General features: G+C 41.7%; 2 protein-coding genes across 2 annotated transcripts in view; one reads left to right on the forward strand and one right to left on the reverse strand.

Annotated features, from left to right (window-relative positions):
* LOC132402688 (uncharacterized) overlaps nucleotides 1-27,991 on the reverse strand; it is a 66,512-nt gene that overhangs the window by 23,340 nt on the left and 15,181 nt on the right. The gene's annotated exons all lie outside the window — the stretch shown is intronic.
* The window catches only part of si:ch211-125o16.4 (neuroblast differentiation-associated protein AHNAK), a 58,927-nt gene continuing 48,682 nt past the window's right edge, over nucleotides 17,747-27,991 (forward strand). Inside the window, exons 1-2 of the mRNA XM_059985638.1 lie at nucleotides 17,747-17,780; nucleotides 22,836-22,925. The gene's annotated coding sequence lies outside the window, so the exon portion shown is untranslated. The remainder of the gene's footprint in view (nucleotides 17,781-22,835; nucleotides 22,926-27,991) is intronic.

Consider the following 27,991-nt stretch of genomic DNA (forward strand, 5'->3'; position numbering starts at 1 on the left):
GAGTTCTTTGAGGATATAATGAGCACAGTGGATAGGGGGAACAGATGGACATTTTTACTTGGATTTGCAGAAGGTGTCAGATAAGGTGCCACATAAAAGACTTCTCCATAAGAGAAGGATGCATAGAGTTGAGGGTGATATATTAGCATGGATAGAGGACTGATTAACTAATAGAAAGCAGAGAGTTGGGATACAAGGGTGTTATAATCTGGTTGGCAATCAGTGGTGAGACATGGTCAATATGGATGATGGTCTGTATCCCAGGGTACTTAAGTAGATGGCTCTAGAAATCATGGACATATTGGTAATCATTTTCCAATGTTCTATAGATTCAGGATCAGTTCCTGAGGATTGGAGGGTAGCTAATGTTATCCCACTTTTTAAGAAAGGAGGGAGAGAGAAAACAGGAAATTATAGACCAGTTAGCCTGACATCAGTGGTGGGGAAGATGCTGGAGTCAATAATAAAAGATGAGATAGCGGCACATTTGGATAGCAGTAACAGAATTGGTTCGAGTCAGCATGGATTTATGAAGGGGAAATCATGCTTAACTAATCTTCTGGAATTTTTTGAGGATGTAACTATGAAAATGGACAAGGGAGAGCCAGTGGATGTAGTGTACCTGGACTTTCAGAAAGCCTTTGATAAGGTCCCACATAGGAGATTAGTGGGCAAAATTAGAGCACATGGTATTGGGGATCGGGTACTGACATGGATTGAAAACTGTTTGGCAGACAGGAAACAAAGAGTAGGGATTAACAAGTCCTTTTCAGAATGGCAGGCAGTAACTAGTGGGGTACCGCAAGGCTCAGTGCTGGGACGGCAGCTATTTACAATATATATTAATGATTTAGATGAAGGGATTAAAAGTAACATCAGCAAGTTTGCAGATGACACAAAGCTGGGTGGCAATGTGAAATATGAGGAGGATGTTATGAGAATGCAGGGTGACTTGGACAGGTTGGGTGAGTGGGCAGATGCATGGCAGATGCAGTTTAATATGGATAAATGTGAGGTTATCCACTTTGGTGGCAAGAACAGGAAGACAGATTACTATATGAATGGTGTCAAGTTAGGAAAAGAGGAAGTACAACGAGATCTAGGTGTTCTCCTACACCAGTCACTGAAAGTAAGCATGCAGGTACAGCAGGTAGTAAAGAAAGCTAATGGCATGTTGGGCTTCATAACAAAGGGAGTTGAGTATAGGAGCAAAGAGGTCCTTCTGCAGTTGTACAGGGCCCTGGTGAGACCATACCTGGAGTATTGTGTTCAGTTTTGGTCTCCAAATTTGAGGAAGGACTATCTTGCTATTGAAGGAGTGTAGCGAGTTAATTCCCGGGATTGCGGGACTGTCATATATTGAAAGATTGGAGCGACTGGGCTTGTATACACTGGAATTTAGAAGGATGAGAGGGGATCTGATTGAAACATATAAAATTATTAAGAGATTGGACATGCTAGAGACAGGAACACATGTCCAAAACCAGAGGCCACAGTTTAAGAATAAGGGGTAAGCTATTTAGAACGGAGTTGAGGAAAAACTTTTTCATCCAGAGAGTTGTGGATCTGTGGAGTGCTCTGCCTCAGAAGGCAATGGAGCTCAATTCTCTGGATGCTTTCAAGAAAGAGTTAGATAGAACTCTTAAAGCTCTTAAAGAGTCAAGGGATATGGGGAGAAGGCAGGAACATGGTACCGATTGTGGATGATCAGGTATGATCACATTGAACGGCAGTGCTGGCTCGAAAGGCTGAATGGCCTATTCCTGCACCTATTGTCTATTGTCTATTGTGAGAGCTGTGCTGCAGGGGTCGGTGCTGGGCCCACAACTGTTCACGATACACATTAAAGATCTGGAAGAGGGGACCAAGTGTAGTTTATCTAAGTTTGCTGATGATACTATATTGAGTGGAAAAGCAAATTGTGCTGAGGATACCGAGAGCCTGCAGTGAGATATAGATAGGTTAATTGAGTGGGCAGGTGGAGTACGATGTTGGTAAATGCGAGGCCATCAACTTTGGAAGGTAAAATGGAAGATCAGATTATTACTTAAATGGTAAAGAATTGTAGCATGCTGCTGTGTAGAGGGTCTTGGGAGTGCTTGTGCATGAATTGCAAAAAATGGGATGTTGGCTTTCATTGGTAGAGGGATCGAATTTAAGAGCAGGGAGTTTAAGCTGCAATTGTATTGGGTACTGGTGAGGCCGCACCTGGAGTACTGTGTGCAGTTCTGGTCTCCTTACTTGAGGGAGGGTATACTGGCTTTGGAGGCGGTGCAGAGGAGGTTCACCAGGTTGATTCCTGAGATGAGAGGGCTAGATTAGGAAGAGAGTTTGAGTCACCTGGTCTGTTCTTGCTGGAATTCAGAAGAATGAGAGGAGATCTTACAGAAACATATAAAATTATGAAAGGAATAGATAAGATAGAGGCAGGAAAGTTGTTTCCACTGGTAGGTGAGACTAGAACTAAGGGACATAGCCTCAAGATTCAGGGGAGTAGATTTAGGACAGAGATGAGGAAGAACTACTTTTCCCAGTGAGTGGTGAATCTGTGGAATTCTCTGCCCAATGAAGCAGTGGGGGTTACCTCAGTAATTATATTTAAGACAAAGTTGGATAGATTTTTGCATAGTAGGGGAATTAAGGGTTATGGGGAAAAGACAGGTAGGTGGAGATGTGTCCATGGTCAAATCAGCCATGATCTTATTGAATGGCGGAGCAGGCTCGACAGGGCAGATGACCTATTCCTGCTCCTATTTCTGTTCTTATATTCTTATGTAAAGTGAATAGAGCAGACATCTAGGTACACAGCCTTGTTGTGCAGCTGTGGTGTTGGAGATTGTGGACGAGATGTTGTAAGTGAAGAAATCCAGGATCCAAATACAGAGGGAGATATTGAGGCCAAGGTCATGAAGCTTATTGATTAGTTTTGAGGGGATGATGGTGTTGAAAGCAGAGCTGTAATTGATAAAGAGCATCCTGATGTATGTACCTTTGCTGTCCAGATGTTCCTGGGTTGAGTGAAGTGTCAAACGGACAGCATCTGCTGTGGACCTGTTGCTCCAGTAGGCAAATTGGAGTGGATCCAAGTTGTTTCTCAGGCAAGAGTTGATATTTTTCATCACTAACCTCTCAAAACACTTCACCACTTCACTACTTCATCACTGTAAGTGCTACTGGATGATAGTCATTGAGGCATGTTACCACATTCTTCTTTGGCACTGGTATAATTGAAGCCTGCTTGAAGCAGGTTGGTACCTCAGACTGCTGAAGCAAGAGGTTAAAGATCTCAGTGACCTCTCCAGCCAGTTGATCAGCACAGGCCTTTACTACTTGGCCAGATGGTCTGGGCCAAATGCTTTTCATGGGTTCACCCACTCACACATCGGCCTCAGGCTCTGAATAATTTAGTGGGGACACACTCGTTTACAACTGTTTTAATAAAATCCATGACAACCATGGTGATTTCATTCAGATCAACAGATGTCCTTGAACAAGGTCCTGTACATCAACTCGAACCAATCCGGTAGCCACTCCTCTGCCTCCTGCGACCACCTCTCTGTTGTCCTTATCTCTGGAGCCTTGCCCTTTAGCCTCTGCCTGTGTGCAGGAAGGAGAAGGACAACCAAGTGATCGGATTTACTGAAGTGTGAGCTGGTCATGAAACGATAGGCATTCCTTATCTTAGTATTCCAGTGGGACCTCTGGTGCTACAGGTTATAAGCTGATGGTAATTACGCAGTGTTTTCTTCAAAGCAGCTGGGTTGATGTCCCTGATTATGATTTGAAATGCATCAGGATGGACTGTTTCTTGTTTGGAAACAGCATCATGCAGTATCTCAAGGACTTGATTATATTCAGCTGCTGGTAGAATGTAAACTGTGGTCAGGATTAGGGAGATCTAGTGCTTTCCTGGTGGGTATGACAAACAATCTCTTATTTGGCTTCCAGCTGGGTAAAGGATCGATTTTAACTGACTTTTCGATGACAAACTCTGCCATCTTCATCAGGGATAATGCCTGGGCATGTCTAGTCCAATGGTATTTTAGAATCCTGTCATCTGTCCCTCCTGATTGGTTAGTTCTCATCCAATCACGTTTCCATTCTCCCACCTTGTTTACAATCAAACTCCATTTCTTACTTAGAGTGAGACCTTCATATTTGTTAATATTCTTTTCCATTAGTTTTATTTCAATGGCTTCCTTTACGAGGCAGACTCAAAAGCCACTGGCATGGCACTATAGTTCCGAGCCATCAAAGTCAATATCGGCCAGGTGAAATGCACGGTGGAAACCTGCATCAAAGAGCTCAGAAGGTGAATCTGTTTGGGTTACCCAGAGAAATCGGTGGTAGCAGAACATTGCATTCGCAATGACCATAGGATTGACTTTGACAAAACCTCTTCCCTGATGAAAACAGCGGAGTCTGTCATTGAAATGTCAGTTATAATCAATACCTGTACCTGGCTGGAAGCCCAAGAAGAGTTTATAAACCATTAGAATAGTCAGAAAATTCCTAGCAATTGAGAAATGAGCATGCTTAGCTATGCCCGTACCTCAGGTTTTACCAGATTGAGTTGAAAATAAAAATTCTGTAATAATAATAATAATAAATAAGCAATAAATACCGAGAACATGAGATGAAGAGTCATTGAAAGTGAGTCCATAGGTTGTGGGAACATTTCAGTGATGGAGCAAGTGAAGTTGAATGAAGTTATTCTCTCTGGTTCAAGAGCCTGGTGGTTGAGGGGTAATAACTGTTCCTAAATCTGGTGGTGTGAATCCAGAAGCTCCTGGACCTTCATCATAATGGCAGCAGTGAGAAGAGAGCATGACCTGGGTGGTGGGGGCCCCAACTTCCTTTGCTTATTTTTCTCATTTAATCACAGAAAGTGGGCAATGATGGCAAGACACATATTTGCTACTCTAAATGGAAATGAGTGGCCCAGTGTGCCATTTCAGAGAAGATTTTTGGAGTCATCACAATCATTGTTAATGGAGATCACATACAGAACAGATCAAGTGAGGTTTCCTTCCCTGAACAGCATTGGTGAACCGGATGGATATTGGATAATCTGTTAGTCTCATAGTTGCCACATCTGATGCCAGCCTTTTAAACTGTAAATTTATGTAAGCATTTGGATTTAAATAACCCATTTGTTGAGGCTCTGGGATCCCAGTTGATAATGTAATCGTTAAGTTACCATGGCATTAGACTATGCAACTTTGTGAATAAAGATTCATTAGTAGCTTTCTTCTCAAGGTAAATTATCTACTATTTCAGAAAATGCTATCAACATGGCATAGATCACAAACTTTGCCAGGTATTATTCTGTGGGGGATCACTGGTTTCAGTGTAGCTGAAACCTGACTGGTTTGTTTATAAGCATATTGTCAGAATATGTGGGCATATTGGATTTCTATAAATCCAAGAGCCTTAAGAAAACGAAATAGCCTTTATTTGAATCACAATAAACTTCATTTTCAGATATTGTGTTTGTTTTTCTTTTGTTTGTTTTGAAACCTTCTCTATAACCAGAGAGTATTGTAAAGGATTTCTTTAGAAATTGTATTAGGTTTTGACACTTGGCAAAGAATAGTTTCTGTTCACTAATACATTTCTAACCTGAAGCAGAACTGGGCCAGAGTTTCCCGTCAGAAATAAAGCAATTGTTGAATATATCTGTTCTTTTGACATAGGAATATAATTATGCCATTTGGCCAATCAAATCTGCTCCATTGTTCGATCATCACTGATTTGTTTTCCCTCTCAGCCCATTCTCCTGCCAGAATTTTTGACACCCTTACTAGTTAAGTACATACCAACCCAAATGACTTGGCCTCCACAGCTTCAGTGGCAGTCAATATCACAGGTTCACCACCCTCTGGCTAAATAAATTCCTCCTTCTGTTCTGAGGCTGTCCTCTTGTCCTAGACTCTCCTATTATTGGAAAAATCCTCTCCATGTCCACTCTGTCTAGGCCTTCCAATATTTGGTAGGTTTCAATAAGATCCTTCTTCAATCTTCTAAACTCCAGTAAGTACAGGTCCAGAGCCATCAAACTCGCCTCTTATGTTAACCCTTTAATCACTGTAATCATTTTCATTAACGTCCTCTGGAACCTCACCAATGGCACCATATCTTTTCTTAAATATGGGGCTGAAGGCTGCTCACATACTCCAAAATGTGGTCTGACCAATGCCTTACAAAGCTTCAGCATTACATCCTTGCTTTTATGGGGACAATATTCAACTGCATTATTTATCGTCTTGAGATCTGACATCTCACAACTTCAAGTACACCTTGCATTTGAATTGCAAACACGAGGAAATCTGCAGATGCTGGAAATTCAAACAACAACACACACAAAATGCTGGTGGAACACAGCAGGCTAGGCAGTATCTATAGGAAGAAGCGCTGTTGACGTTTCGGGCTGAGACCCTTCGTCAGGCCCAAAACGTCGACAGCGCTTCTCCCTATAGATGCTGCCTGGCCTGCTGTGTTCCACCAGCATTTTGTGTGTGTTGTTGCTTGCATTTGAATTAACTGCTTTGCCCTTGGAGGTCATGAGCACTCTCACCACTCAGGCCCGGAGACTATTTCACTTGCCAGTTGTGATCTCTGCCTCACTAATTTGCTGCTTCTTTAGCGAGGTCATGAAGTCATGCAGCATTGAAACAGGTGCTGGACGGCTGTATAACTGAGGGAGCCCACCTATACTATTCCCTCCTCTAGTTTGCATATCCCCATCACTTTCTCCCTGTCTATTCTTCCTTTGACCTACTGGAGCATGGAGGGGCATCAGCCCATGGTCTAGATGTTGTGCCTTCATGTTCTCACAGAGACATCTGTCTGCAGCATTACATAATAACCGTGGACCCAATATGCATTTGAATCATAGAGCTGTTTTGTGCAGGTACAGTCTTTTACCTGCTTCTTCAAGTCCCTCTGATCTCCTGTGAGCTCTTCCATCCCCTACCATCATCCATTCAGTCTCCCAAGTGGCAGAGAGAATGTAGCTTTCTTTCTGCTGGGTCTCTCTAATAGCTGGCTCCCTAGTTGCACACTGCAGAAATGGGGTGGGGGGGGGGGGGGAAGGAGCTTGGCAGCATAATAGTTGGCAATGCTGCCACACAGGTCCTGTAATTCTACCAACTACTTTACAGTTATCCCTCCCTGTGTTTTTGTTTGGACCTTTTGCTCAGGGAAAGAGGATAGAGTTTTACTGATTTACTCTATCTTGGTCCCTTACAATTTAGTCCAGTTGAATTAAGCATTCCATCAGCCTCCTCTTTAGCATAGAAAACAATACTACACTATTCAATCCTTCCTCATAGCAAAAATTTTCCAGTCCTGGCCACGTGCTTGTAAATTTCTGCACCCTCCCCAATGTAATCACCAGCGTCATGTTATGCAGTGACCAGAAATGTGAGCAGTATTTCAGCTGTGGTCTAGCTAGTATAACATAATATTTTTACATAGGCTCTTTGCTCTTGTGTTCTGTGCTGTGGCCAATAAGGAAGAGCATCCGAAGTGCCTTTTTAATCACCCCATTGACTAGTTTTATATTTAGGAATCTGCACACATTCCCTTTGCTCTTCTATCCCTCTTAATGCCTTCCACATCCAATTGTACACCCACTTGCTTTGTTGCAACTCTTCAAATGCATTATAGAATCATAGAGCACTACAGACCTGAAAAAGGCTTTTTGGCCCATCTAGTTCATACTGAACTGTTACTCTACCTAGTCCCATCAGTGTGCGCCTGGACTGTAGCCCTCCATACCCCTCACGTACATGTACCTGTCCAAAATTCTCTTAATGTTGAAATCGAACCTTTGTCCACCACTTGCTGTGGCAGCTCATCCCTCACCCTCAACACCCTCTGAGTGAAGCAGTTCCCTCTCAGGTTCCCCATTGCTTCACAATTCTCTGCATTTTACCACTTCTCTGCCCAATTCACAAAACCTCCGGCCTAAAACTTCTCTCCTCACTGTCAGCCACACAGCTGCTTTTATTCTCTCCTTCTTTTATCTTCAGATTTCTTTATCATGCCCCTTACTTTTCAGTCTAAGGTGTACCTGCATATTACAACATTCCTGCTTGAATTGTATTCTGTGTATGAACGCAAGTGTGTCTGGAATTACAGTAATGCAAACTATTTGCCTGCTTATACCTAGTTTCTGGGCCAAATTTCAGATCAATATTACACAGAAACTTGAAACTTGTTTAGAGAATGTAGTGAAACAGATTACCTTCATCTAAGTATGACTGAGTTCGAAGAGGGTGACCAGTGTCAGACAAAATATGATCATCTACCCGTCTCACAATCAATAGCAGTAGATTCATAATGCAATAAAGGGCTCCATAAAGATAGCCTCCCTTCTGCTCTCTGCACTTCCAATGACTTAGTCATTGAAACTTTAAACTGCAACGATAATTTGCAGAGAAAAATTTCTCAGTGGTATTAAAAGTAAGCAATTTCTTCATAAACCTCAGATGGTGGCAAAATGCATTTCTTCATTTCTAGTAAGTGCACTTAGGTACAAATACACTCAGTGGCTGCTTTATTAGTTACACTTGTGCGCCTGCTCGTTAATGCAAGTATCTAATCAGCCAATCATGTGGCAGAAACTCAAAGCCTACAAACATCAGACATGGTCACAAGGTTAGTTGTCAGACCAAGCAGCAGAATGGGGACAAATGTGTTCTTGGTGATTTTAACTGTTGGTGCCAGACGGGGTAGTTTGAGTATCTCAGAGACTGCTGCTCCTGCGATTTTCGCGCACAAGAGTTTCCAGAGAATGGTGTGGAAAACACGTGCCTCCAAGTACCCTGAGACCTCCTGAGTAATCAACATCTTCCCAGCCACTGAGGTCTGACCAACTGGCCTATAATTTCCTTTCTTCTGTCTCTCCCCCTTCTTGAAGAGTGGTGTGCACTTGCAATTTTCCAGTCTCCTGAAACTATTCCAGAATCTGGTGATCATTGTTACTAATGCCTCCACAATCTCTTCAGCCACCTCTTTCAGAACCCTGGTGTGTACACCATCTGATCCAGGTAACTTATCTACTTTCAGACCTTTCAGTTTCCAAAGAACCTTCTCCCTAGCAATGGCCACTTCACTCACTTCTGCCTCTTGACGCTCTTGAACTTCCGGCATATTGCTAGTGTCTCCCACAGTGATGACTGATGCAAAGTACTTATTCAGTTCATTTGCTACTTCCTTGCCTCCCAGTACTACCTCTCCAACATCATTTTCCAGCAGTCCGATATCTACTCTCACATCTCTTCCACAGTTTATATATATATATATTTTTTTAAATTTTTTTATTAGTTTTTCAAAACATTTTACAAATTAAAAACCCCAAATCCCAATGAGGAACATTAAAACAGTGCAAAATTAAGCATACAATAACAATATGCTACAAAGGAAGAAAATTTAACAAAAAAAGGCACCTAAATTAAAGACAAGTAAGCTTAGTGTCCTCCCCAAGCCCCACAACACAAGAAAAAAACAACAGCAACTCCAGACCAACCACAACACAATATAGAGAGTATAAGTCAGGACAGCCAAACTCCCAGACTGTGAATACACTCAGCAACAGAGGATAATAATGCCTTCTACCAGAAAAAAGAAGGAGCTGAAAGCAAGGGACCGAAAAGAAAAAAAAACCCTAGTCAAGAGGAAGGCTATGAAAGTAACAGTTTATATATATGAAGAAGCTTTTGATATCCTCCTTAACATTATTGGCTAGCTTACCTTCATATTCCATCTTTTCCTTCTTTATTGCTTATTTAGTTGCCTTCTGTTGGCTTTTAAAATCTTAATTCAAAATGACCTCATGCAGAACCTCATCAAGCATTTGCTTAAAGCCCATGAAGAAACATTAGTAGTCATCCAAAATCCACCTGCCAACTCACTTCACCCCATTGTGCATAAGAGTGATTCTGAAAGAGTATCTGGTGCATTAATCAGACATGATCCAGCTCACATGGAATTGGATGCACGCTTGCAATGGCAGGGTTTTCAGGCCATTACTTCCCACAAGGTGAAACCTAACATCATGAATGGCTGTGATGCTTCACCCCCAGATGAGCTCAATGCCTTTTATGCACGGTTTGAAAGGGAGAGTAAAACTACACCTGTGTGACTCCCTGCAGGATCAGGTGACCCTGTAATCTCCGTCTTGGAGGCCGACCTCTTTCATGAGGGTGAACCCTTTCCCTGATGATGTACTTGGAGGGCACAGATAACCTGCGTCAGCCAACTATTGGGAGTGTCCAATAATATCTTCACTCTTTCACTGCTAGTCAGAAGTTCTTACCTGCTTCAAAAGGGTGACAATCATAGAAGAGAAGAGCAAGATGAGCTGCCTCAATGACTATCACTCAGATCTACTGTGATGAAGTGCTTTGAGGGGCTGGTCATGGCCACAATCAATTCCTGCCTCAGTAAGGACCTGGACCTGCTCAGTTTAGCTTTTGCCAAATCGGTCTACAGCAGATGCAATCTCATTGGCTCAACACTCAGCCTTGGATCACCTGGACAATAGTAACACCTACATCAGGCTCTTGTTTATTGATTATAGGTCAACATTCAACACAATCATACCTTCAGTACTAAACAACAAGCTACTAAGCCTGGGCCCTGTACCTCCCTCTGGATCCTTGACTTACTCATTGGGGGACTACAGTCAGCAAAGATTGGAAATAACACCTGCTCTTTGTTGACAATCAATCAATCCTTGCTCTGCTCTCTCTGCACTCACTATTGTGTGGCTAGGCACAGCTCAACTGCAATCCATAAATTCGCTGATGATACATTGTTGGCAGAATTTCAGATGGTGATGAGGAGGTGTTTAAAAATGCAATAGATCAACTGATTGAGCGGTGTCCAAACAACAACTTTGCACTCAATGTCAGTAAGACCAAGGAATTGATTGTAGACTTCAGGAAGGGGAAGTCAAGGAAACACACACCAGTCCTCATTGAGGATCCACAATGGAAAGGGTAAAGTGTTTTCTGGGCGTCGACATCTCTGAGGATCTATCCTGCACCCAATATATTGATGCAATTACAAGTAAGGTACGATAGTGGCTATATCTCATTAGGGGTTTGAAAACTTGGTATGTCACCAAAGACTTCTGCAAATTTCTACAGAGGTACTGTGGAGAGCATTCTAACTGGTTACATCACTGTCTGATATGGAGGGGCCACTGCACAGTATTGGAAAAAGCTGCAGAAAATAATCAACTCAGCCAACTCCATCATGGGCACTAGCCTTCCCAGCATCAAGGACATCTTCAAATGTCTCAAAGATGTGGCATCCATCATTAAGGACCCCCATCACCCAGGACATGCCCCCTTCTCATTGCTACCATCAAGGAGGAGGTACAGGAGCCTGAAGCCACACACTCAACGATTCAGGAACAACTTCTTCTTCACGGCCATAAATCTGAATTTACAATGAATCAGCTGATAACCACCTAAATGGCTAAAGGCAATAATATTTCCACCTATTTGAATAGTTCCAAAAGGGATTTCAAACAGTATAAATGAAGGAAAAAATTATACATCAGATCTGTTGTTGAACTTGAAGTAAAGTCTAGAATACAATTCAAGTTTATGGTCGTATGAACAAGTACACGTGTGCACAGGTGCAAAGGAAGCATTACTTGCCACAGCATCACAGGCACATAGCATCACTGAAGTAGCGTTCATAAAAAGGACATGGGGGGAGGGGTTAAGAAGGAAAAAAAAAAGGACATAAATTAACCACAAGCTATTTACAATTTTTACAAGTCGGAACTCAATTCAGACTTAAAAAGTTAATTTTAGTGCAGTAATCAGTGTGGTTTTAGTGTTACTCTACAGTAATGTTTAGTGTTGCTTGCAACACTGAGAATATACATCTGTATACCTGGACCAACTATATTCTCTGAGTCATTTTTCTTAATTGTATCAATGGGCCAAATGATCTAATTCTGCTCCTGTGTCTTATGGTTTACAGCGTCTGTGGTTTTCCCAAAAGTTAGCGTTATGTTACGCCTGCCCGGGGGCTCTGTTTCAATCCAGTAGCTGATACTGCATGGCAACAGATGCGACATTTCCAATATGTAGCTAACATCAATAAAATTGATTGATATGTCCGTGGCCTAAGGTAGAAGGAGTCAATTTTAGAAAACCTAGCACATTTATTTTTCAACATAGTCCCCTCCTATATTTACATACTTAGTCCAGTGGTCGTGGAGCATACGGATCTTGGACCTCCAGAAAGTGTCCACAGCAGGGGTGATTGATAAGTTTGTGGCCTAAGGTAGAAGGAGATGAGTTATACAGCTCTCGTTACATGCACATACAGTTCAACTCTTTGAGTGATTATGCAGAAAATTTGAAGTCAATACTTCATCAGGGGTGATTGATAAGTTAGTGGCCTAAGGTAGAAAGAGATGAGTTATTAACTTCAAACTTCCTGCATAATCACTCAAAGAGTTGAACTGCACGTGCAAATAACGAGAGCTGTATAACTCATCTCCTTCTACCTTAGGCCACAAACTTATCAATCACCCCTGCTGCGGACACTTTCTGGAAGTCCAAGATCCGTATGCTCCACGACCACTGGACTAAGTGTGTAAATGTGGAGGGGACTATGTTGAAAAATAAATGTGCTAGGTTTTCTAAAATTGACTCCTTCTACGTAAGGCCACGAACTTATCAATCACCCCTCATATTTTTTTCAGTTTCTATTCTATTTTCAAATAGAACTTGTATGCTCTTTGTGTGTGTTTGTCAGCTGTTGCTTATTTGAAAATTGTTATGAGGCTAAGTTCAAGTTTTACTCCAGAATCTAGGGCTGCCATCTTTTGGAAGATTAGTTCAATTGGGTTCCAGTCAGTCAGATCTCTCATGCGACATTATTTCAAAGAGGAACTGAGGGGTTTACCTTGGGTGTGCTAGTTATTATTTATCCTGAGTCTGGATTAACTAGACTTGCAGCTTTAGAAATTTGCTCTGTGTAAATTGCATGCTGTAGTTCCCATGTTTGCCACACTTTAAAGCTCATCATTGTCTTCAAATCACTTAAAGGGTTGCAATATGTGCCATGTCAATGCAAGCATTTTACATTTTCCTCTTTAGCACTTAAAATACGTATGAACAAGTCTGACCCAGACAGGCTGGAGTGCTGTTTTCACCATACTGAAGGAAATTCATGTAAATCTAGTTCTGCATATAATTTGACATCATGGGTCTGTCAGCTGTGGCCAAAATACAGAGGAAACCGAGAATGTCAAAGCAACGCCGCTTATTTTTTTAGGACCTGCTCCAACAACGTGTTGTACACTGGAGAAGTGGAAAAATTTTGTCCTTGTGGTAATAGCTATACTAATCACATAATTTTTATGCAATGATCCAAATTCTGTGCGATTTAGCTTAGTGTTCTGTTTCCTGTGGGACGTAAAACAGATTGAATCACTCAGATCAATATCTGTAAATTTGAGCCGGGAAACATGCAATTATTGAGGAGGACAGCCAATGAAGAAGGTAACTGAAGGCCATTTCCCCTTTAGTCTTGCCCAGCCTCCGAACGTTTTGAAAAACAGATGAAACAAAGGTAATGATACACCCATCAAATGCAAGCTGTGATATATCTAGTCTTTGAAAGAATTAGGAGTCGCTCTGAATCATTTCTGTACTTGAGGCAAAAAGGAGTTACTTAGGTATCATAAGTGATTAGCTTAGTGAAGCTGCACATCAAGTTTAGAAACAATCAAACATCATTGACTACCTGTCTCTCAGCTTGTCAACAAAAAATAGTGGGAGATCAGAATTCCTTCGTGTCAGGTGACTTTCATTGTATTCTCTTATTTTGTGTCATGATCAAAATAATAGTCGGTGCAGAGAAGAAAAGCGTTGCATTTATATTTTTGATGAGGTGATTTCTTGAGATGAGATCATTTCTGCTGGTGAGAAGGGATTCCCAAAGCACTCAGCAGGTCTGGCAGTTGAGGGAAATAAGCAGTCGATGTTTCAGACTGAGACCCTCTATCAGGACTGGAGAGGAAGGAACAGAAACCAGAATAAAAAGCCAGGATTCTCCATTGCATTAGTGCATTAGTGCTGCTTCCTTCACCCATGTTGAGCTTGTCAATTTCCTCCAGTTTCCACCTTGCCCTCAAATCCATTTTGTGTGTCTATGACACTTCCCCTCCTTGATGTCTCTGTCTCCATCTTTGGAGAAAGATTATCTACTGACATCTTTAAAACATCCAATAACTCCCAACGTTATATTGACTACATCCTTTCCACCCTGTCACTTGAAAAAATGCTATTCTCTTCTCTCAATTTATCCACGTCTGCCACATCCGTTCTCAGGATGAGACATTCCATTCTAGGATATTTGTTATGTCCTTTTTTTTAAGAAAACACAAGTTTTCTTTCCACCACTATAGATGCTGCCCTCACCTGTATCTCCCCCATCTCCTGCACATCCCCCCCCCCACAAACATAACAGGGATAGATTTCCCTTTGTTCTCAACTGTGGCTCCAAGAGCATCTCCGTCCACTAAAACTCTGGAATCCCCAAAAGGACCTCACCACCAGGCGTATCTTTCAGTGCACCACACTCCATCAAACCCTCACATTCTCGTCATCTCTGCTACTCCCTTGCCCACTCATCTCTCCCCACAGATCTCCCTTCTAACACCTATCGGTTCAACCACTCCAAGTGCTGCACCCTCACCAACATTCAGGGCCCCAAATAGTCCTTCCAGGTGAGGAAGTGCTTTGCCTGTGAGTCCATTTATTGCAACTGGTGCTCGCCGTGCGGCCTCCGTTATGTTAGTGAAGCCCAGCGTAGTCTGCGGCCCACTTTCAGTCTGCCTGCCACAACAGCAAGCACCTCCTGATGGCCACCCATTTCAATTCCACTGCCCATCGAAGTACACACGTGTTCATATACTACCATGAGGTTCATCTTCTTGTAGGCATTTACAGGAAAAAAACAGTGGAAATTTCTAAAAATGTATACATGAATAGACAAAGACTGACCTATGCACAAAGTAAGACAAACTGTGCAAATAAAAAAATACTGTGAACATGAGTTGTAAAGAGTCCTTGAAAGTGAGTCTGTAAGTTATAGAATCAGTTCAGTGTAGTGGCGTTTGAAATTCTAGGGTAATAACCATTCCGAAACTGGGATCTAAGGCTCCTTTATCTCTTACCTGATATTAGTCGTGAGAAGAGGGCATGCTTCTGGATGGTGGGGGTCTTTGATGAAGGATGCTACTTTCTTATGGTGGGGAGGGCTTAACCTGGGATGGACTGGGCTGTTTCCATACTTTCTTTAGTCTTTTCCATTCCTGGGCATTGGTGCTTCCATACCATGCCATGATGCAGCCATTTAGGAAGCTCATAGAAACATAGAAATCTACAGCACATTACAGGCCCTTCGGCCCACAATGTTGTGCCGACCATGTAACCTACTCGAGAAGCTGCCTAGAATTTCCATACTGCATAGCCCTCTATTTTTCTAACCTCCATGCGCCTATTTAACAGTCTCTTAAAAGACCCCATTTTATCTGCCTCTACCATCTTCTCTGACAATGATTTCCACGCATTTCTGTGTGATAAACTTACCTCTGACATCACCTCTGTACCTACTTCCAAGCACCTTAAAACTATGCCCCCTTGTGTTAGCCATTTCAGCCCTGTGAAAAAGCCTCTGACTATCCACACGATCAATGCCCCTAAAAGGCCTGTTTCTGTGCTACAGTGTTCAATAGCCATAGAGCTTCAAAAGCATCTGTGAGATCTCGATTACTCTTTTGGTTTCTTATGGATGAATGAATGCTTGGGTGTGGACTAAACAGATACAAAGACCACTGTTAGATTGGTGTGTTTTGGTTGTCTACTTTGCTGAGTTATTTTGTGACTATATTACTGATAATAGCTGCATAAATATTCCACAAGTCAAACTCCTTCTGTTTTTTTTTAATGGCTAAACTGGCTTGGCTGTACGATTTTTGTGGGTGCGATCCCAGATGAACAAATGTTTAAGGCTTCTCCTTTAGTTACCAAAGAAAACAAAAACATTTCTGGCATCCATCAGTGAACCACTCCCAGAAACTCTTTGTGGAATGAGAAACCTTGTATCTAATTTCTGATTTATGTTATCCAAAAATTAAATACCTTACTATTTCATCGGCCAACTGGCTGGCTTCAGTGCACAATGCTCCCATCAAGCCACACGGGTAGGAAAACATCAGAATGGAGGTTTTAGATCTATAAAATCTAGTAGGGAACTTAGAAGCTGTTACTGAGAGTGGCTGGAATGCAGAACTCTTCACAAAACAGCAGGAGAGCTAATGTGCTTTAAGGGGCTCTATGGTTAAGCTGAGAGAGCTCAGGTTTCTATACAGCACAAGTGGTGACACTGTGCTGTGGGCTGGCGGGCTGATCACACTCCTCTCATCCCACCTCGTCCTGTCTAAAAGACGTACAGGTAGCTGTGCCAAAGACTGCAGTAATTTTCTCAGTGCATGAGTCATAAGGTATGAGAAAGATGACAGGATTTCGGGAACACCCATATCTGTGCAGTAGTAATCCTGTTGACCCATATTAGCCGTTGTCATTTGTTGAACAATTTGCTTCCTGTTGCTCATGTGGGGAGAATGGGAGGTGCCAAACACCTGGCAATGTCAGAGATCATTGAGTCATATAGAACAGAAATAGGGCCTTAGGTCCAATGTATCCATGCCAACCATCGTACTTATCTACACTAGTTGCAATTATCTGGTTTTGTCTGTAACCACCTATGTCTTGGTGATTCCAGTGCTTGTTCGGATGCTTCTTAAATATTGTGAAGCCTCCACTGCCTCCTCCCAGGTAACGCCTTCCAGATTCCAGACACTTTCCTTGTGTGAAAGTATCTTCTCATATCCCCTCTCACCATCAACGTTCAATGTTCAAAGTGAAGCTTATTATCAGAGTACATGCATGTCACCACATACAACCCTGAGATTCTTTTTCTGGCTGGCATACTTTTACAAATTTATAGAACAGTAACTGTAAACTGTAAACGTCAGGAATTGTTAATTGTAAACAAACTGTGCAAATGCAGATATAAGTAAGTAGCAATAAATAACGAGCATGAAATAGCAATATAACGGAGTCCTTAAAACATCCCGTTTTGTTGAAGATTCTGATGGCTGAGGGGTAGTAACTGTCCTTGAACCAGGTGGTGTGAGTCCTGAGGCACCTGTACCTTCTACCTGATGGCAGGAGTGAGAAAAGAGCATGGCCTGGGTGGTGAGGATCTTTGATGATGGATGCTGCTTTCCTACAGCAACATTTCATGTAGATGTGCTCAATGGTTGGGAGGGTTATCTCTCAATTTACACCTCAACTTCCCTGAAAGGGAAAAGAATTCTACCCCATCTATTCCATGCATTAAACTTTGTATGGATCAATCACTCTACACCTCAGCCTTTTCAGCTGCAGGGGAAAACAAATATCCCAGCCAATCAAACCTCTCTTTTTAACTGTAGTGTTCCAATTCAGGCAACTTTCTGGTGATCTCGTCTGCATTCTTCCACACTGCAATCACATTCTTCAAATAGAGTTGCAGACAGAACTGCATGCAAAATACTAGGTGTGGCCTCACCATGGTTTTATAAAATTGTAGAAGGAAGTCCTTGCTCTTATATTCTGTGCCACGTTAATGAAGACAAGAATCCCTCGTGTCTTCTTCACCAAGGGAACTACCTGTGATGCAACTACAAGGTGCTATGGTCCCTCTGTTCATCAACAAGCCCTAGAGTGCTACTGTTTACTATGCATATCTTATCCTTGCTTGACCTTTTCTTAGAACATAAGAACATAAGAAACAGGAGCAGGAGTCGGCCATCTGGCCTGACAAGCCTGCTCTGCCATTCAATAAGATCAAGGCTGATCTGGCCATGGACTCATCTCCACCATTCTGCCTTTTGCTCATAACCCTTAATTACCCTACTATGTAAAAATCTATCCAGTCTTGACTTAAATATATTTACTGAGGTAGTCTCCACTGCTTCATTGGGCAGAGAGAGAATTCCACAGATTCACCACTCTCTGGGAGAAGCAGTTCCTCTTCATCTCTGTTGAATCTACTCCCCCGAATCTTTAGGCTATGTCCCCTAGTTCTAGTCTCATCTATCAGTGGAAACAACTTTCCTGCCTCTATCTTATCTATCCCAATGATAATTTTATAGGTTTCTATAAGATCTCATCTCATTCTTCTGAACTCCAGCGAGTGCAGTCCCAGGCGACTCAATCTCTCCTCATAGTCTAACCCGTCATCTCTGGAATCAATTTAGTGAACCCTCTCTGCACCGCCTCCAAAGCCAATGTATCCTTCCTCAAGTAAGGAAACCAGAACTGCACACAGTACTCCAGGTGCGTCCTCACCAGTACCCTGGATAGTTGCAGCATAACCTTCCTGCCCTTAAATTCAATCCCTCTAGCAATGAAAGGAAACATTTCATTTGCCTTCTCAAGAGCCTGCTGCACCTGCAATACAACCTTTTGTGATTCATGCACAAATACTCCCAAGTCCTTCTCCACAGCAGCATGCTGCAATTTTTTGCCGTTTAAATAATAACCTGCTCTTTCATTTACCAACATTGTACTCCACCTGCCAGACCCTTGCCCACTCATGTAACCTATCTATATCTCTCTGCAGACTCTCTGTAGACTCTCTGTATCTTCTGCACAATTTGCTTTTCCACTCAATTTAGTATCATCAGCAAACTTAGATACACTACACTCGGTCCCCTTTTCCAGATTGTTAACGTATATCATGAACAGTTGTGGGCCCAGCACTGCCCCCTGTGGCACACCGCTCACCACTGATTGCCAACCAGAGTAACACCTATGTATCCCAACTCTCTGCTTTCGATTAGTTAACCAATCCTCTACCCATGGTAATACATCACCCCCAACTCTATGCATCCTTATCTTATGGATAAGTCTTTTATGTGGCACCTTATTGAACACCTTCTGGAAATCCAAGTAAATAACATCCACCTGTTGTTCTCTATCTAGTGCGCTCGTTATATCCTCAAAGAACTCCAGTAAGTTGGTCAAACAGGACCTGCCTTTGCTGAATCCGTGATGTGTCTGCCTGATGGATCCATTTCTTTCCAGATGCCCACAAGTTTGCTCAGCCCCTCTTTAGAGATAGCTATTGTATCGCGGTCCTCACCCCACCTTGCATCCATAACATCCCTCCTTGACATGTTAGACATGTTCTCCACCGTGAAGACTGACACAAAATAGGCATTCAAAGCCTTGACCACTTCCTTAATAACCAAAATAATTCCCCCTTCTCGTCCTCCAAGGAGCCTATGTTCACTTTAGCCACCCTTTTCCACTTTATATAATTTTTAAAACTTTTATTATCCATTTTTATATTTTGTGCAAGTTTATTTTCATAATCTATTTTCCCTTTTTTTATTGCTCACTTTGTGATTCTTTGTGAAATGCAGATTAAGAGATAATTAACCAATCACCCTTAGGTCACACTTGAATTCCTCAAAAGAAATGCTCCACTAAAACCCAGTAGACCATCCCTCCTGGTTAAAGTTGCTGGACTTGTAGGGAATTCCATGACAAATAGGTGTCATCCTCCATAGTTATCAGAAAGATCTGCCTCTATTGATGTGCCTTTACAATGCATATTGCTTTGCTCTCAATGACAGAAGTATAATAATCTTGCTTTAGCAAATTATCAAATGTCAATGATTTGGATGATGGAATTGATAGTTTTGTGGCCAATTTTGTGAACAATATGGAGATAGGTGGAAGGGCAGATAGTTTTGAGGAAGTAGAGAGGTTATGGAATGACTTTGACAGATTAAGAGCATGGGCAAAGAAGTAACAGATGTGTTGGGAGATCAATTGTCATGATCTGGTCCGGGATTTCCACATTCCGGTTCGCAGCCCAGTCCGTGGATTCTGTATTCCGGTCATTCCTTTTTTCCCTTTGTTCCATTGGGCGTCTTGATGGAGGCAGCTGATCCTCATTCCGGGCTTGCTACATGAATAGCTCAGGGGTCCAGCTATTCTGTCCCTGTCAGAAACCCACACCAGGAAGCTTGTTACCAGAAACATGGGACCTCAGCCAGTGCGGAAAGTTTGGACCATTATTGGAACTACCTAGTATCATGGACACTAGGTTGCCTCTGTGTCCTGTGTCCAAGAAGGGTCCCAGTCTAGTCAAGTCTCAATCTGAGCTCAAACCCGAGGTCTAAGCCAAGAGCCAAGTCAAGACCCAGCTACCTAGTCCCTGCTAAGACCTGAGTTCTCAGTCAAGTCCAAGTCCCAAGTCCTAGTCCAGGTTTTCCGGTTTGCTATTCTATGTTCACGTCCAGTTTTTGTCCTTGCTCCTTGGCTTCCCTAGTATTCTGAATAAACATAGTCCTGTTCATACTGCTTCACAGTCTGTGTCTTGCATTTGGGTCCGTTCCCAATGCCTCTTGTGACATCACTGGTCATGCACTAAATAAAAGTGTAGACTATTTTGTAAATGGAGAGAATATTCAAAAATCTGAGGTGCAAAGGGACTTGGGAGTTCTTGTGCAGGATTCCCTAAAGGTTAATTTGCAGGTTGGGTCAGTTTTGAGGAAGGCAAGTGCAATGTTCGCACACAATTTGAGAGGACTAGAATATAAAAGCGAAGATAAGGCACTGGTGAGGCCTCACTTGGAGTATTATGAGCAGGTTTGGGCCCCTTATCTAAGAAAGGATGTGCTGAAGGTGGAGAGGGTTCAGAGGCAGTTCTCAAGAATGATTCCAGGACTGGAATTATCATACGAGAAGCGTTTGATGGCTCTGGACCTCTACTCATTGAAATTCAGAAGAAGGAAGGGGAATCTCATTGAAACCTACTGAATGTTGAAAGGCCTAGATAGAGTGGATGTGGAGAGGGTATTCCTCTGGTGGGGAGTCTATGACCTGAGCACAACCCCAGAAAAGAGGGATGTGCCTATAGAATGGAGATGATGAAGAATTTCTTTAGCCAGAGAGTGGTGAATCTGTAGAATTTGTTGCTACAGGTGGCTGAGCAGGCCAAGTTATTGGGTATATATAAGGTGGAGGTTGATAGCTTCTTGATTAGTCAGGTCATGAAGGGATACAGGGAGAAGGCAGGAGATTGAGGCAGAGAGAGAAATGGATCAGCCATGATAAAATAGCAGAGCAGACTTGATGGGTCAAATGCTTAATTCTGCTTCGATATCTTAAGGTCTTAAGGTATTTTGCATCTTAGGCAAAGATGAAATTGTTCTGAATCAGTCTGCAGACAGACCTGGGTCTGTAGCTTAGGAAAGGGTTTATGCTGAATTTTGAAACCTGAAGACGCCAGCACAAGTTGACACAGATGAGGCAAGAGCTTGCCAGCGTGCAGCTTTGGCAACAAAGGAAAAAAAAATGGTATTGTTATTTGTTACTTCAGGCCCTTGGGATTTCTGTTCTTCACAGTTTTTATCATCAGATTCACAATAAGAGCAGAACTTTACTGGAACTTGGAAGATCAGCCTATGATCTTACAGTTGAGCTGATAGTGCATTTACTTCTCAGTCATAAGATTCTGGGTTTAGGACTGCCAGTGTAATGAATTGACTATAAATATCTAGGATGATTACAATCAAGAAGAGTCAAAAGTGTTATTTGTTTAGCCAAAGCTCCCTTTACCTCTTGGCTGGATGCAAGGACAGCCAGCATTACCCGAAGGAAAAAGAGAAAGTTCTGTCAGTTTTCTGGCCAATATTATCCCTCAATTATCAGCATGTAGTAAATATCTAGAACATAGAACATAGAATAGTACAGCACATTACAGGCCCTTCGGCCCACAATGTTGTGCTGACCCTCAAACCCTGCCTCCCATATAACCCCCCCCACCTTAAATTCCTCCATATGCCTGTCTAGTAGTCTCTTAAACTTCACTAGTGTATCTGCCTCCACCACTGACTCAGGCAGTGCATTCCAAGCACCAACCACTCTCTGAGTGAAAAACCTTCCTCTAATATCCCCCTTGAACTTCCCTCCCCTTACCTTAAAGCCATGTCCTCTTGTACTGAGCAGTTGTGCCCTGGGGAAGAGGCGCTGGCTGTCCACTCTGTCTATTCCTCTTAATCTGATCATTATCACTTTGCCATTCAGAAGGTACTCTGTGCAAACTGGTACACTTCCAGCTACAGAGACAAATATTTAAAAATATTCATTGACAGTAAATGTATTCAAGCAACCTAAAGCTTATGTTCGATATAAAATAGTAAACTTTCTTTGTGATTCATAGGTCAGTCTTAAGGTATGTTTGTCTGTGGTTTACCAATCCATTTGCCTCATTCTTGCACCTTGATCTAGGCAATGTACAGTAAAACAAACAGGATATTATTTGCTCAGCGCTGAATAATTGGCAGCAGTCTATTCACTTGTCTGGGCCCCAAGTACTCGAGTTCCCTTTCTGAAGATTTTCATCTCTTTAATACTCTTTGTGCCTTTGATGCACCTCTTTGACAATTTGGCATATGCTCTTCAGATATCGTTTGGTATCAATCTTTATATTATTAAGTGTCAGTACTCATAAACAGGCTTTAAAAGCCCAGCCTCTGTACCTCCCTCTGTAATGAATCTTTGACTTCATTATTGAAAAACCACAGTCAGTGCAGATCAATAATATCTCCACCTCACTGACAAACAACACTGGCACACCTCAATGATGCATGCTTAGCCCACTGCTCTACTCTCTCTGCACTCAAGCAGCATCTATAAATCTACTCATTTCACTCCTGTTGGCAGAATCACAGACAATGATGAGGAGACATACTGGAGTGAGATAGATCGGTTGGTTGAAAGCCGTTGAAACAACAAACTTGCGCTCAACATCAGGTAAGACCAAGGGGCCGGCTGTGGACTTCAGGAAGAGGAAGTTGGGGGGAACACACGCCAGTCCTCTTTGAGGGGTCAGTGGTGGAAAGAGTGAGCAACCCTGGGCTTCCACATCTCAGGGGAACTATCCTGGACACAGCATATTAATGCAGTCACAAAAAAGACAAACCAGTGGCTATAGTTCTTTGGAAGCTTGCAGAAATTTGGTTTCATTACCCCCCAGTATGGAGTTTCCAGTGTGCGGGGTCAAAAGAGTCTGCAGACTGTTGTAGACCCTTATGGCTCTATCACAGGCACAGCCTGCCATTGAGGATATTTTGCTGAGGCAGTGCCTCGGGATTGCAGAACCTATCACTAAGGACCCTCACCATCCTGGACATGTCCTCTTCTCATTGGGGAAGAGTTACAGGAGCCTGAAGACCCACACCCAACATTTTAGGATTTCCACTAATATTACATTTGGTCTTTAGTGGAGACAACAACATTATGCTCTTATTTAGTGGCTGAATCCCACTTGAATAGTTACTTCTTCCTCCCCTCTCAGACCAGAAACTGAGAGCCCACCAAAGAAATCGTGGAACGAACACCAGTGTCCACGAGTCAGTGGATCTTACAAATCTCAACTGGTAACCCCACTGATCAAATAAACTCTGTTATCTGCTTAGCCAATTCTGTAATCCTAGTTTGTTGTTCAGAAAAATAAAACTGACTCTATTTTGTCATGGTTTCAAGTGTCAGTTGCCAATTTATTTGATGCAATGTTGTTCAACAATAATTTTCTTTCAGCACCTTTGATGGGCAACATTTCTGTCATTACAGATGTATTGTGTTACAGTAATCATGTTTAGGATTCTCTGCTGAGCTGTGGTTGTTAGGTGTGGCAATAGTTTGCAATTTCATTTATAGTAACAGAGTCTGTTCGAATGAATTTTTGCCTCATTTGCTTTGGAGAAGTACATAGTCGTTTTTTTAAACCTCAGAATTACTCACTTGGCCCTTCTAAAGTGAATCCATTAATCATCAGTGATTAAGTGGATTCATTAATCAGAAGTGAATAAGTGGATTTGTTTAATCAGAAGAGTTTTAGAATTGAAGGAATGTCAGTAGAGGGAATCTGCTTGGCCATAGTTTAGATTCCAAGCTCATTATATAATATAGCTATTGTAACAGCCACATCCTTTATCGTACATCCTTTACAACACTGGTGGCATTTCACTGGGGCTAAGTGCATGTACGATGTACTTCGTGCATCCCTCTCTCTTATCTGCACGTCCCAAGAACCATCCTCCCCTATCTGGGCCTCGGTAAAGCAGCCAGCATAATCAAAGACCCTGCCCACCCCAGATATCCTTCCATCTTCCTTCTCCCATCAGCCAGAAGATACAAAAGCATGAATGCCTGCACCACCATGCTCAAGAACAGCTTCTATTCCACTGATATCTTCGATAGACCTCTTGTATGATAAGAATGATAAGATTGACTCCTGGCCTTCACTATCTAGCTTATTACGATAGTCTTGTATGTTGTTTACCAGCACTGCACTCTTATGATAGCTTTTACACTTTATTCTGCATTGTTACTGTTTTACCTTATTCTAACTCAAATGTATTATATAATGACTTGATCTATAAAAGCAGTATACAAAATAAACTTTTCTCTGTATCATGATACATGTGACAATAATAAACCAATACCAATTATCTCTATTTTACTCTTGATTCAAACTCTCTTTCAGATCTGATTCCCTCATTCTGAGGTGTCGTTTTCAAGAAGAAAAGAAAAGCTTACAAAAGGTTCAGAGAGCTAGGTAATGTTAGAGATCTAGAAGATTATAAGGCTAACAGGAAGGAGTTTATGAAGGAAATAAAGAGAGCCAGAAGGGGCCATGAGAAGGCCTTGGCGGGCAGCATTAAGGAAAACCCCAAGGTATTCTCCAAGTAGGTGAAGAGCAAGAGGAAAAGACGTGAAAGAATAGGACCTATCAAGTGTGACAGTGGGAAAGTGTTTATGGAACCGGAGGAAATATCAGAGGTACTTAATGAATACTTTACTTCAATATTCACTATAGAAAAGGATCTTAGTGATTGTAGTGCAGACTTGCAGCAGACTGAAAAGCTTGAGCATGTAGATATTAAGAAAGAGGATGTGCTGGAGCTTTTGAAAAGCATCAAGTTGGATAAGTCACTGGGACCGGATGAGATGTACCCCAGGCTACTATGGGAGGCAAGAGAGGAGATTGCTGAGCCTCTGGCAATGATCTTTGCATCATCAATAGGGACACAAGAGGTTCCAGAGGATTGGAGGGTTGTGGATGTTGTTCCTTTATTCAAGAAAGGGAGTAGAGATAGCCCAGGAAATTATAGACCAGTGAGTCTTACTTCAGTGGTTGGTAAGTTGATGGAAAAGATCCTGAGAGGCAGGATTTATGAACATTTGGAGAGGTATAATATAATTAGGAACAGTCAGCATGGCTTTGTCAAGGGCAGGTCATGCCTTACGAGCCTGACTGAATTTTTTGAGGATGTGACTGAACACATTGATGAAGGTAGAGCTGTAGATGTAGTGTATATGGATTTCAGCAAGGCATTTGATAAGGTATCCCATGCAAGGTTTATTGAGAAAACAAGGAGGCATGGGATCCAAGGGGACATTGCTTTGTGGATCCAGAACTGGCTTGCCCACAGAAGGCAAAGAGTGGTTGCAGACAGGTCATATTCTGCATAGAGGTCGGTGACCAGTGGTGTGCTTAAGGATCTGTTCTGGGACTCTTACTTTTTGTGATTTTTATAAATGACCTGGATGAGGAAGTGGAGGGATGGGTTAGTAAATTTGCTGATGACACAAAGTTGGAGGTCCTGTGGATAGTGTGGAGGACTGACTGAGGTTATAGCAGGACATTGATAGGATGCAAAACTGGGCTGAGAAGTTGCAGATGGAGTTCATCCCAGATAAGTGTGAGTTGGTTCATTTTGGCAGGCCAAATATGATGGCAGAATATAGTATTAATGGTAAGACTCTTGGCAGTATGGAGGATCAGAGGGATCTTGGTGTCCTCATTGACTAGTCAGCTGTGAATTGGTGAACTGGACTTCACCGTCTCAGAAGATATATTCTGGGCTCAATGCATTGATGCAATCATGAAGTAGACATGCCAACAGGTCTACTGTGGGGAGATTTGGTATGCTATCAAAGACTTTTTAAAGATCTCTATAGATGTACAGTGCAGAGCATTCTGACAGATAAGAGTCACTGCCTGGTGCGGAGGCTCCAACGTGCAGGATTGCAAGAAGCTGCAGAGGGTTGTAGTCTCAGGAAGCTCCATCACAAACACAGTTCTCCCATCACTGAGGACACCTTCAAGCTGCAGTGCCTCAAGAAGATGGCATTCATCATTAAGGATCTTCATCATCTAGGACATGTCCTTTCCTTGTTACTATCATCAGGGAAGAGGTACAGCAGCCTGGAGATCCCACTCAATGATATAGGAACAACTTCTTCCCCTCTATCATTATATTTCTCAATTGCTATGAAACCATGAACACTATCTAATTTTTTCTTTTTTTCACTTCTTAAAAAAACTTGTAGATTTTTATGTCTTTGCAATGTTCTTTCTTTTTCAGTCTTTTTATTAATATCAACATCTTGAGATAACAAAAAAATGATACATAATTATTGGGATTACAAAATTAAAATGAACATAAAAGGATACATAAACAATAAGTACAATAAAGTTAAGTCTCCCAGAATCATACATGATATGAATATAACATGAACAAGACAAAAGAAAGCAAACTAGGTGTATCAATATGAAAAAAAAAACAGAAAAAGAAAAAAAAAATTACCCCAAAAAACAAGAACTAATCTAACAAACTAACCAGTAACTAAAAAAAAGAAAAAGAAAAGAAACATGGGCTGTTTATAATATCTAAGAAAAGGCAAAGTATCAGCAGTGTCATCAACTCCGATCAGTGAGAGTAAGCGTTCGGCATGGACTAGAAGGGCCGAGATGGCCTGTTTCCGTGCTGTAATTGTTATATGGTTATATGATCCTCTCTACACATATATAAAATCAAAAACAGAAAAAAATAGGATTGGAAAAGGGTCAAATTACATCATGTGAAAATATTGAATGAATGGCCTCCAGGTCTTTTCAAATTTAATAGAAGGGTCATATATGACGCTTCTAATTTTTTCCAAATTTAAACATAACATTGTTTGAGAAAACCAATGAAATGTGGTAGGGGGATTAATCTCTTTCCAATTCAACAAAATAGATCCTTTAGCCATTAATGTAAGAAATGCAATCATCCGACAAGCAGAAGGAGATAAATGAATTGGCTCTATCATTGGTAAACCAAAAATTGCGGTGATAGGATGAGGTTGTAAATCAATACTGAAGACCATGGAAATAATATCAAAAATGTCTTTCCAATGTATTTTCAAAGACGGACATGACCAAAGCATACGAGTTAGAGAGGCTATCTCAGAATGACATCTGTCACATATAGGATTTATGTGGGAATAAAAATGAGCTAATTTATCTAATAAATATAATTTGCCCAGATCTCATTTTTTGGGATATTTACAGATTAGGAACTTTTTAAACACTGTACTTCCTACCTTTCCAAATCTAGATTCTATGGGTATTTTGGAGAAAATGCTAGAACTAAATCCTTTTCAGAAAGGTGTAATATCAAATGTTTACAATATAATTATGAAAATATGTTCAGAGGCTTTTTATAAAATTAAGAATGATTGGGAAAGGGAACTTAAGTTTACTAATCCTATTGAGAAATGGGATAAAATCCTTCAACTAGTTAATTCATCCTCTATATGTTCTAAACATTCGTTGATACAGTTTAAAGTTGTGCACAGGGCTCACATGTCTCTGCAATGTTCTGCTGACTAAAGCAACTAATTTCACCAATAATATTTATGAGGGTTCTTTGAATAATGCATCCTTCAACCATTTGAAAGGTTGTCACATGAAACTCAGCCACTTCGTGGTCTTGTGGCACCGGGATTGCAGTCCTTATCTGCAAAGTCTTTATCTCAGCTGCACCAGG

This window comes from Hypanus sabinus, chromosome 12 (assembly GCF_030144855.1).
Source record: "Hypanus sabinus isolate sHypSab1 chromosome 12, sHypSab1.hap1, whole genome shotgun sequence".
NCBI lineage: Eukaryota > Metazoa > Chordata > Chondrichthyes > Myliobatiformes > Dasyatidae > Hypanus > Hypanus sabinus.